The sequence below is a fragment of the Gymnodraco acuticeps genome, unplaced genomic scaffold (genome assembly GCF_902827175.1).
Source record: "Gymnodraco acuticeps unplaced genomic scaffold, fGymAcu1.1, whole genome shotgun sequence".
Taxonomy (NCBI): domain Eukaryota; kingdom Metazoa; phylum Chordata; class Actinopteri; order Perciformes; family Bathydraconidae; genus Gymnodraco; species Gymnodraco acuticeps.
In genome coordinates, this window is record NW_022989977.1 from 3,489,695 (window position 1) to 3,502,676 (window position 12,982).

Consider the following 12,982-nt stretch of genomic DNA (forward strand, 5'->3'; position numbering starts at 1 on the left):
TGTAAGTCTTCACAAGGTTTTCACACACTGTTGCTGGTATTTTGGCCCATTCCTCCATGCAGATCTCCTCTAGAGCAGTGATGTTTTGGGGCTGTCGCTGGGCAACACAGACTTTCAACTCCCTCCAAAGATTTTCTATGGGGTTGAGATCTGGAGACTGGCTAGGCCACTCCAGGACCTTGAAATGCTTCTTACGAAGCCACTCCTTCGTTGCCCGGGCGGTGTGTTTGGGATCATTGTCATGCTGAAAGACCCAGCCACGTTTCATCTTCAATGCCCTTGCTGATGGAAGGAGGTTGTCACTCAAAATCTCACGATACATGGCCCCATTCATTCTTTCCTTTACACGGATCAGTCGTCCTGGTCCCTTTGCAGAAAAACAGCCCCAAAGCATGATGTTTCCACCCCCATGTTTCACAGTAGGTATGGTGTTCTTTGGATGCAACTCAGCATTCTTTCTCCTCCAAACACGTCTAATTGAGTTTTTACCAAAAAGTTCTATTTTGGTTTCATCTGACCATATGACATTCTCCGAATCCTCTTCTGGATCATCTAAATGCTCTCTAGCAAACTTCAGACGGGCCTGGACCAGGGTTTCCGCTAGGATTTTTTCTCGCCGGTCAAATGTCCGGGCAGAATTTATTTTACCGGACACATTTGAAAATTACCGGTCATATTTCAATAATAATAATAAGAGTTGTGTAGCAGAGTTTCCGTTAGCAGGTAATTACCGGACTATGAGCAGATATGCTTCAGTTTAAAACTCAGTTCACGGGGCTCATTTTTATATTGCTTCAGTTTATAATCGTAACAGATCGAAAAATTCAGATTCATTTTTCAATAAATTATTCCACAAACAACAAACAACATAATTATTACATTCAAACAAACTACTTGTAGTAGATAACGTACATTATTCAAAAGTTTACATTAACTTTGAATAATAACACGGGAGAAACGGATCCTCTCTTTTCCCCTCTCCCTCCCTCTCTCTCTGACAGCCCGTCAGTTTCTCATGCAGCTCCTGCAGCTCGCTAAACAGAGGGCGGGGCTTCAGGTGATTATGCAGAGCTGCGTATCTCGGTCAGACTCAGCAGCTGATCTGATCTCTCTCGCGTGTCCGGTTATACTTCACTCGCGTTTATGTCCATATCGATCAGATCCAGCTCTCCTGATCGGCCTTTATAGAGAGCACCGATCAAACTATTAAGAGTGAATATCGGCCGATAATGACCGGCGGCCGATCTATCGGAGCCTCCCTAATTATTACCAGACATTTTGACCGGCAGGTTTTGAATTTACCGGTTTTTAATACATTTTACCAGCTAAAAACCGGTAATTACCGGCTAACGGAAACCCTGGCCTGGACATGTACTGGCTTAAGCAGGGGGACACGTCTGGCACTGCAGGATTTGAGTCTCTGGCGGCGTAGTGTGTTACTGATGGTAGCCTTTGTTACTTTGGTCCCAGCTCTCTGCAGGTCATTGACTAGGTCACTAGGTCCACACTAGGTGTGGTTCTGGGATTTTGGCTCACCGTTCTTGTGATCATTTTGATGATCACATTATGTCTTCCATTTTCTAATAATTGCTCCCACAGTTGATTTCTTCACACCAAGCTGCTTACCTATTGCAGATTCAGTCTTCCCAGCCTGGTGCAGGTCTACAATTTTGTTTCTGATGTCCTTTGACAGCTCTTTGGTCTTGGTCATAGTGGAGTTTGGAGTGTGACTGTTTGAGGTTGTGGACAGGTGTCTTTTATACTGATAACGAGTTCAAACAGGTGCCATTAATACAGTTAACAAGTGGAGGACAGAGGAGGCTCTTAAAGAAGAAGTTACAGGTCTGTGAGAGCCAGAAATCTTGTTTGTTTGTAGGTGACCAAATACTTATTTTACCGAGGAATTTACCAATGAATTTATTAAAAATCCTACAATGTGATTTCCTGGATTCTTTCCCCCCCATTCTGTCTCTCATAGTTGAAGTGTACCTAGGATGAAAATTACAGGCCTCTCATCTTTTTAAGTGGGATAACTTGCACAATTGGTGGCTGACTAAATACTTTTTTGCCCCACTGTATATGCCTTTTTTGGAGCCTTTTTTTGCAATATTTATTCAAATGTCACTATTTATTTAAACAAACCACTATCTGAGGATAATACAAGCAACCATAAAACGCCCTTTATCTAGAGAGCCATTGAAGCCCATGAAGAATGTATCCTTCCACAAATCTTTTCATCTGCTGTATTAATAAAGTTGCCACGTGTTATCAAATTCAAGTTAAGGGGTACATACGCCTGCCCATACCATAACCCCACCACCACCATGGGCCACTCGATTCACAACATTACCCTAACCCTAACCCTACCCCTAACCCTAATCCTACCCCTCACACCAGATACTGACTGGTTTTCGGACCCCCCCAGACCCCCCCAATAAAGCAAAAATGCACGTTTCAGAGTGGCCTTTTATTGTGGCCAGCCTAAGGCACACCTGTGCAATAATCATGCTGTCTAATCAGCATCTTGATATGCCACACCTGTGAGGTGGGATGGATTATCTCGGCAAAGGAGAAGTGCTCACTATCACAGATTTTTTCAGATTTGTGAACAATATTTGAGAGAAATTAAAGCTTAGCGCAAGTTCAATAAGGAAGACCTAACAATGAGTCACTTACACGTCACTCTATTGCTCTCTCCCTCCTCATTAAATGCGTGGGCGTCACCCCTCAGCAGCCAATTGCTGCACATGTTAAATTCCTTAAATGCCTGCTCTTCCTTCCTGTCAGTTGTCATTTCAGGTGACCACACGCCGTGGTAGCAGGGGCGGCGCCAGGGGGGAGCTAGGGGGTGCTGAAGCACCCCCCAGGATTGCCAAAGCACCCCCTAAGCACCCCCAAGAAATATGTGTTTTTTTTTTTTTTTTCGAAAATTATTATTATTATTTTTATTAAATTAAATTAGAAATATTATTGATTACATCAATGCATATGTGAAACAAACACATTTTTGACCAAAAACATAAAGCCAACACAGGTGATATGATTAGGCCATGATTAGCACGATTAGCATGATTAGCACGATTAGCACGATTAGCATGATTAGCACCCATTCGATTTTTTACCTACCCATAGGCTAAATTACTTTGTGACACTTGATTGACTTCCTGTTAGCTAGAGCGCCAAATGATTTGCTAACAGCAAAGTGAAAAATTGATCGTTTTTTAGTCCTTAAACGACCACGTGTGGACACTCAATCAAAACCAACTGAAAGCGAGAGGGATTCTGCACATAATAGGCCTCGTGAGTACAAGTAGCTTACTTCTGGGTCTCTGTGTTTCATTCAAGCCCTGCTCTGTGTGTGTGTGTGTGTGTGTGTGTGTGTGTGTGTGTGTGTGTGTGTGTGTGTGTGTGTGTGTGTGTGTGTGTGTGTGTGTGTGTGTGGCAGGAGCCATTTTGTGTGCGTGCGTGCGCGAGCGAGCGAGAGAGCTCGCCTCGCGCACCAGTGGGTATCTACCGGAGATCGTCGTGGTTAGCATCTGGTGCTAGCTAGCCAAGCTAATGGATATAAGGAGCTTTTTCAACAACAAGGTGGAGGGAGAACTCTCTCCTGTCAGACGGAGAGTCTCAGGTAACCTCAACTCAGGTGAAGTAAAGGACTCTCTCAGTGTTTAGATAGTTAACTTTAGTCTAGTTATCTCAGTGGGTCTCAAACGGTTTGTTTTAAAAGGGGAGTGATTTGTAAAATATCTATAAAGAAATAGAAAATCTGTTGACAGTTCTGTTTCGTATGGGTGTTGAGATGTATCCATAGATCTCTTAATGTTGCTCTCAAAGTGCACCAGATTGATGCTTTTAACTTAAATATGTAACAAAAAATCTTCCCGGGGGAGCTAGCCCCCGGGCCCCCCTAGAGGAGGTGAGGACCCTCCTAGAGGAGGTGAGGTCCGCTCCCCACTTGTAAAAATAGCACTTTACCCCTGCCTATATGCCGTGAGCTGATTATCGAGCCTTCATTGTAACAGTCGCGGGTGCACTGTGTGTGTGTGCGTGGGGAGTGTTGCAGTAGAAAATTCAACTGTAGCGCTGGTGCATTAATGGGAAACCCTAAATGTGTGAGCACCCTCTATGAAATGTCAAGCTACCCCACAGCACCCCCTAGAGAAAATCTCTGGCGCCGCCACTGCGTGGTAGTACTACAATACTCCTCCTCGTGAGAAAAACCGTAAGGATCAATTAGCTCAAGATGTCCAACTCTGACAATTCGGAACACAAACCTTCTCGGGAAGTCTTCGATCCCGGTTCGGCTCCCCACAGCGGCTTATCAACAGAGGCAGACTTCCTTATCGCCCGGCTCCTGCAGCAGGGCATTCCCACAGCCCCAGGCCTCACTCTCTCTCAGCTCCGAGAGCTCTCGGACCAGGTCTCCAGCGTAACTCCCCAGTCCGGGGCAGCAGCTCCAGTCAGCTCCCCAGAGAGATCAGGGCGAGGACGCGGCCGCAGCCGCGGAGGTAAAAAGAGCAGGAAGTCGAGCCCTCCAGGATCCCGTCCGCCTCCAAAATCCACCCCTTCCCAGGCTCGCCAGGCCGGGAGTGTCACTAACACGCCCCTTATGGAGAGTAGCGTGGCCGGCTCCCTGCAATCCCTGGCTAGCTCCATGATAGCTATCGATGCTCGCCTCCAGGCCCTGGAAGACTCCAGCACAGGAGCTTCAACTTCCGTGGCACTTAGAGCAGCGCTTTCTGCCTCAGTCCCGCCGGGGTTGCCGGGTCAGGGCGTTCCACGCATTCCAGCAGTAGCTCCCCCTTATTCTCTGGCTTCGGCCCTCCCAGCCCCCCCTTCAGGCCTTTTATTTCCCAAGCCGCCAACATCTCCTCACGGCTTAGGTCGAAAATTCTTGAAGGGAAGGATGTTAATCTGCTTCGCCTTATTCTGCCCTCCCCGGAGTGCGATAAAACCATCGCCACAGGAGGAAATATCACCGCCGTCTTTAAGGCCGCAGACCCCAGGCTTATCAGAGATATCATCTTAGGGCAATTTATGGTCGCTTTCGGCATCTTCCGTGATGTTCTCTGCTCCGTCTACCCCGAGAGAAGAGTAGAATTAGATGCGTACATGGCCATTATCGGTGACATTAACATTAGATACGGGAAATCTGTCTTCTATCAGTACCACAAAAGCTTTTCAAGCAAAGCAGCGCTCCACCTAGCACATAGCAATATCCGCCTGGATTGGTCAGTGATGGACATTGAGCTACTCGTGATGGCCACTGGCGGCCTATCTCATGCAACAGCTGCGGAGCGCAGGGCCATATCGCTCCCCTCTGCCCCTCAGTGCCTTTCTCCGCGCCCAGAGCCTCCCACATGCAGTATGCTGGGAACGATAGACCAAGCCGTCAGTTCCTGCAGGGATGCACACCCGGAGTCCGTTTGCCCCAGGCGCAGCCGCAGCCTCACAGTAGCTCCGCGCCAGAAACCTCGTGGTGGAAAAACATTTTGAAATATCACCCCTCCACTCCCAGTAACATCACCAAGTCATACTGCGAGCAACAAGTTATCACAAAACAACAGTTGCTCTCCCTTCTCGGACACCTCAACTTCGCCATGCGCGTCATCCCCCAGGGGCGCTCGTTCATCTCCCGCCTCCTGGACGCAGCATCGGCGGTCGACAACCTCCATGACTGCGTTTTCTTAGACGAAGGCTGCCGCTCAGACCTACGTTTCTGGTCCCTCCTGCTCGCCCACTGGAACGGAGTTACTTTTTTTTACGATGACCTCGTGTGTTCCTCTGACTCAATGAGGTTTTTCACGGATGCCGCCCATCCGTGGGTTTTGGGGGTTTCTTCCAGGGAGAGTGGTTCGCAGGGTCACGGCCCCCGTCATTCCCTAATCATGCTTCATCCTCCGCTCTGCACGAGATCTTTCCGATCGCCATTGCATGCCACGCATGGGGTCACCTGTGGTTCCGTAAACGCATCTCGGTGCGTGCAACAACCAATCAGTGGTCGGAATCATTAACAAGGCGCGCTCCCAGGGCAGTGACATCATGCCATTCATGAGAAGCATCACGCGGTCCTCCATAATCTACCTCAAGCAGTTCTCATTAAATCCGGCCTATCACCTATCATACTCGGGACATTCCTTCAGGATAGGTGCAGCCACCTCTGCTGCTAATCAAGGTCTCTCTACCTCATCCCTACAACAACTATAGGACGGTGGTCCTCCTCCGCCTTCACAACCTACATTCGCCCGGACATTAGCGCCGTACTGGCTTCCCAAAGATCTCTCAGCCCCTAACTATGGTATCTATGCATATAACTGGTGGTGGTTCATAACACGTTTACACATATACATGTCTCATTATGGTATCGGATTTCAAACTGCATTCCTGTCCTAGTCCGCGGGCCCCCGCCCACAGGGAATAATGTCTCGTCTCACGTTGCATCTACATGTCACGGGCTACATTCTCCTGTACGCAGGTATCTAATCCCAGGCCCGTGCTCAAATGTGTCTGTGTAAAATGTATACCCTGCGACGTCAGATTGTGGACTGTGTGTCCCCGTAGACTTCGGTCTTGTGGACTGCGGATCCCCGTAGACTTCGGTCTTGTGGACTGTGGGTCCCCGTAGACTTCGGTCTTGTGGACTGTGGGTCCCTGTAGACTTCGGTCTCTGTTAAACAACAAGATCCCTGCTTCGGCAGGACGTTCGACCTTCGTGGCGGCGTAGTCAAGCCCTGCTAGCCAGGCAGGCGACCCTCAGGTCGTTTTCAGATAAGACCGGCACTGATTTCGGCCGTCAGAGTCTCAGCATGACCCGTAAGCTCCGGTAGTGATTCCGGCCTCCTGCCGCATACATATGTTAATCTATTATTTCATCCCCAGATCACCACAGTCACCCTACAAGGTAAGAAACTCAGTTCATCTCAGTATTCTATACTTCACTGGTTTTGGGGATTTCATCGGAGCGGTTCTTTCCCTTCTGAATGATTATCCTGCAAACCGGTGCTTAATCGCCAAACACCATTCCATTCTCCTGTTGTATTATCATGGCAATCATTTCATCCATATGACATGTAACAATAAATATGTATTCCATACATCACGTCTCTCTGGGTTGAAATGAAAGCTTTAGCGCAAGTTCAATAAGGAAGACCTAACAATGAGTCACTTACACGTCACTCTATTGCTCTCTCCCCCCTCATTAAATGCGTGGGCGTCACCCCTCAGCAGCCAATTGCCGCACACGTTAAATTCCTTAAATGCCTGCTCTTCCTTCCTGTCAGTTGTCATTTCAGGTGACCACACGCAACCCTCCACCACCCCTCTCGCCTCCCGTCTCCTCCAGGACAAAGCAAAAACCTTCCTCCTTCAGACCGGTCCCACCTACTTATCACCACCACCACCAGTGTCTAGACCCCGGGGATTTCATCGGAGCGGTTCTTTCCCTCCAGAATGATTATCCTGCAAACCGGGGCCTAATCGCCAAACACCATTCCATTCTCCTGTTGTATTATCATGGCAATCATTTCATTCATATGACGTGTAACAATAAATATGTATTCCATACATCACGTCTCTCCGGTTTGAAATGGTTATTTTGTGTATAAAGAAAATGTTTTAGATCTTTGAGTTCATCTCATGAAAAATGGGAGCAAAAACAAAAGTGTTGCATTTATATTTTTGTTCAGTGTAGTTACTCAGTAGGGGAGTATCATTAGATTACTAAGGCTTATCAGTTCTGCGGCTGCGAGAATCGATATAGGCTAAGTTGTCATTATTCTTTTTTTACACACTTGAAAAGATAGGCACTTGCAAATGACAATGTATGACCAAATTAGATGCAAGCCACTATGGCAACACTGACAAATAAATGTAAATCGTGTCTCAATATTTTTTGAATATGGATAAAAAACAAAAATGTTGTTCTCAGTGTAGTCGTTTTCGTGTCTTTCAGTCTGTGGGTCTCATGCAGACAAAAAAGGAATCCAGTAATGGGGAAACAAAAGACCAATACAAATGTAAGCCAATATTTGCAATGCAATGCAATGCAGTAGGCTGGACCAGCGCAATATGAGGCCTATACGCTCTGCGCATGTGCTGTAGGGAGGGGCGCCCTGCTTCCTCTCGAGCGCGGCAGCAGTCGGTTCAAGAGAAAAGGAAAGCAAACTCTTTGTCTTCTGCTGCTGGTCTGGGAGAAAAAGTCACGGCAGTCCCACATCTGTTGGTAAAAAATGGATAAACGACAGGCTGTAAAAGGCATGGAGCTTGTGCACCGCGAAGAGCCGCCGTTGGTCTTACTCAACAAGGTGGAGGGGAAAAGCGTCTTAGACATCACGAAGCTCCTGCTTTCCACTTTCGATGAGAAAGCTGTCAAAGTGGCTGCGGAGGTATTGAACACGATTGGATGCAACGAAGCAAGAGCCAAACTGTGTGAATAGGCTACTTCATGGTTTGATGCAGAGAACAGAGTTTTTTGGACTGAAGAACATTGCACCCTAAATGTCTGCTTGCAGATTAATCAACGACAAATAACGGCGTTTAATCGATGAGGGTTTCCTTGAAGTAGCCTTTATTCTTATGTTTCTACACAGTTTAGGACATTTAACCGCCTTATCTTTACTTTCACTTCATAGCAGGGGCTCGGGCTGCCTGAGGGCAGAGAACCGCCCTACTTGCTTCCTCTAGAGAGGCGAAGTCACGCCCATCTACTTCCGGTCCATGGGACCCCGGAAGCGAAAAATTATACATTGAATTCAATGGAGAGAGAAAACGTATCTTTTGATCCCGTTTGAATTGTGCCACGAACTACACATATGATGTTTGTCAATCTTAAACAATAATTTCCATGTAAAAAAAGTCACATTTTGTCGTAAAACTGTTGAAATATAAGACTATGAAAAATACGCAACGAGAAAGACTACAAATCCCAAATCCCATTCTGGGTCGCGTTAGTGATGTCACAGGCGATAATGCTCCAAGTGGTTGGTTCACTTTTACAAGATGCCTGTGCAGGGTCGGCTCTAGAACAAATCAAATGGGGGGGCAATCATTTACCAAGGGGGGGCACACACTGCCGTCAACAACCAACACACAAACACCAACGCAACTTCAATTTAAAAAAACATGCTGTAAAGTCTATTGTCTTTCACACACATTGCAGGGTGTAGTGCTATTGTATAGCGCACCTATGACCTGTGCATACATGCACGGTTGTGGCACGATCACCAAAACAGAAACATATGGACATAGGCCACCATATGAAAAGGGTGCAAATGTATTTAGTATCCTATCCATGTGAACATGTTTTAGGTGGGGGGTGGACCTAACCTCCTCTAGGAGGGTCTGGGGGCATGCTCCCCCGGGAAGATTATTTTTAAAATATTGAAGTTAAAAGCATCAATCTGGTGCACTTTGAGAGCAAAATGAAGAGATCTATGGATACATCTCTCAACATCCATATGAAACACAACTGTAAACAGATTTACTTTTTCTTTATGGATATTTTACTAATCACTCCCCTTTTAAATGGTATTCTTGTGTTATTGTCCTATAGTATTTCATACCCGTTTTTCATTTATTCTCTTATTCTTTAATAACTATAATGATCATATAAAGGTAGCCTATTCCTCGCAAATACTTGTTAGGCTTAGTTTGTCGGGGGACATCTTACTTCTTCCTTCTCTCTGTCTATACCTGTGTACTCTCATGTTCCGATTAACCCAGCTTCCCCAAATGTCTTTCTTTTTGGTGTCTATATACGCCGGGATCCGGAGTCATGGATGATCCTGCGCTCCTCTGTCCTGGATCGCGAGCCCTGGATCTTGAGTCGTGGCTGTGGTCCTGGATCATAGGCCCTGGATGGATATCCTCGTGGATTCATCTTCCTATTATACACACATGCATTTCCAAACATTTGGACTACCTATGTTGCAAATGTATTATCTTTTCAATTTACACACGGCATCTATTGCACGTCTGTCCGTCCTGGGAGAGGGATCCCTCCTCTGTTGCTCTCCCTGAGGTTTCTCCCATTTTTCCCTTTAAACTGTGGGTTTTCTCCGGAATTTTTTCCTTGTACGATGTGAGGGTCTAAGGACAGAGGGTGTCGTATTGTCATACTGATATTCTGTACAAACTGTGAAGTCCACTGAGACAAATGTAACATTTGTGATATTGGGCTATATAAATAAACATTGATTGATTGATTGATTGGTTTACATAAATGGTGACCAAACCGTTTGAGACCCACTAAAGTGAACTATCTAAACACTGAGAGTCCTTACCCCACTGAGCTGACGTTATAAGATCCTCTCAGTCTGACAGGAGAGGACTCTCCTCCACCTTGGTGTAGAAACAGCTCTTTATATCCGTTAGCATAGCTAGCTAACCAGATGCTAACAACAATATTCCACGTTACCGCTCGCGCACTGACAAAATGCGCTCGTGCCACACACAGAGAGCCGAGCTTGAATGAAACACAGAGACCCATGTACTTGTACTGTACTGTATATCATATTATTTTCGATGGCTTTACTGTATAATCAGTTTAACAGATTGCCACTGGGCTTTCATCTAAACACACAGCCACGTAATGATAACAAAACAAAAGTCGGGGTCATTGGTCAAGCAACACACCAATCAGAGAGCAGCAGTGAGCACACCTCAGGCTGTGTTTCATATAAAGAATAAATAAAGAATACAAATGTGTATTCTTTATTTCTGATGTATTTCACACAAAAAACTTTTGGTGGAAACGTTTTAACTTATATGACTTTTTTTTTTAAAACGTCAAATTGGCAATAAGGCTCGTTGGGGGGGCACAGTGACTCATTTGGGGGGGCATGGCCCGCGAATGACCCCCCATGACGCCGACCCTGAGCCTGTGTGCTTTGTACCAGGTTGTAATCACAAAAGTGATCATACCACTTGCTCGTTCTATCGCTTCCCGTCTGATGAAAGGACCCGGAGTCGCTGGATCAGACATATCAGGTAATATCATAGGTACATGTTGTGCATGGAACATAGTCAAGTTAGCTACCTAGCTAGTAGCGACGAGTAGCGAGCACGTTAGTTAGCATTACATTACTTAGCCTTGTCATTTTTAGTAGCCTTACCATGAAGTTATTATTTTATTACATGAAGTAAACCAAAATGTTAAACAGTAACCAAACATGATGGTAAGTATTTCGTGAAACTTTTGAAGAGTAGCCTACTGCGCCCTTCACCGGGTGCAGATTTACAAATCTCAACCTGTCGTAGAATGGACAGCTTCCCCCCCCATCTATGTATATACTCGCATTTTAGACTCTGTTACTAACTGTATTTCAAACCGGAGAGACGTGATGTAAGAATTACATATTTATTGTTTACACGTCATATGAATGAAATGATTGCCATGATAGTACAACAGGAGAATGTAATGGTGTTTGGCGATTAGGCCCCCGGTTTGCAGGATAATCATTCAGGAGGGAAAGCACCGCTCCGATGAAATCCCCGGGGTCTAGACACTGGTGGTGGTGATGAGTAGGTGAGACCAGTCTGAAGGAGGAAGGTTTAGCTTTGTCCTGAAGGAGACGGGAGGCGAGAGGGGTGGAGGCGGGTTGCGTGTGATCATCTGCAATGACAACTGACAGGGAGGAAGAGCAGGTATTTAAGGCATTTAGCATGTGCAGCGATTGGCTGCTGAGGCGTGACGCCCTCATATTTAATGAGGGGGGAAGGGAGCCATAGAGTGACGTGTGAGTGACTCGAGTTAGGTCTTCCTTATTGAACTTGCGCTAAAGCTTTCATTTCAAACCGGAGAGACGTGATGTAAGAATTACATATTTATTGTTTACACGTCATATGAATGAAATGATTGCCATGATAGTACAACAGGAGAATGTAATGGTGTTTGGCGATTAGGCCCCCGGTTTGCAGGATAATCATTCAGGAGGGAAAGCACCGCTCCGATGAAATCCCCAAAACCAGTGAAGTATGAATACTGAGATGAACTGAGTTGCTTACCTTGTGGGGTGACTGGTGATCTGGGGAGGAGAGATAATAGATTAACACGTATATGAGCGACACTGTGCCGGAATCACTGCCGGAGCTTACTGGTCATGCTGAGACTCTGACTGCCGAAATCAGTGCCGGTCTTATCTGAAAACGACCTGCGGGTCGCATGCCTGGCCAGCAGGGCTTGACTACGCCGAGGAGCGAGCGGTTTCGTTTTGTAACGGTGGCCCAACGTCCACGACACCGAAGTGTACGGTAGCCTTCCGCTACGACACCGAAGTATACGGTGGCCTTCCGCCACGCCTGACTTCGCAGGCTATATATATATATATATATATATATATATATATATATATATATTTCTCTTTATTCTTTTTCCTTTGTTTTGTAACTGACACCGAAGTGTACGGTGGCCTTCCGCCACGCCTGACTTCGCAGGTTATATATATATATATCTTTTCTTTACTCTTTCCTTTGTTTTGTAACTGACACCGAAGTGTACGGTAGCCTTCCGCTACGACACCGAAGTGTACAGTGGCCTTCCGCCACGCCTGACTTCGCAGGCTATATATATATTTTTTTTTTTTTCTTTATTTCTTTTTCCTTTGTTTTGTAACTGACACCGAAGTGTACGGTGGCCTTCCGCCACGCCTGACTTCGCAGGTTATATATATATATATATATATATATATATATATATATATATATATATATATATATATATGTATCTTTTTTCTTTACTCTTTGTTTTGTAACTGACACCGAAGTGTACGGTAGCCTTCCGCTACGACACCGAAGTGTACGGTGGCCTTCCGCCACGCCTGACTTCGCAGGCTATATATATATTTTTTTCTTTACTCTTCATTTCTTTTCCTTTGTTTTGTAACTGGCACCGAAGTGTACGGTGGCCTTCCGCCATGCCTGACTTCGCAGGCTATATATATATATATATATATATATATATATATATCTTTACTCTTTCTTTATT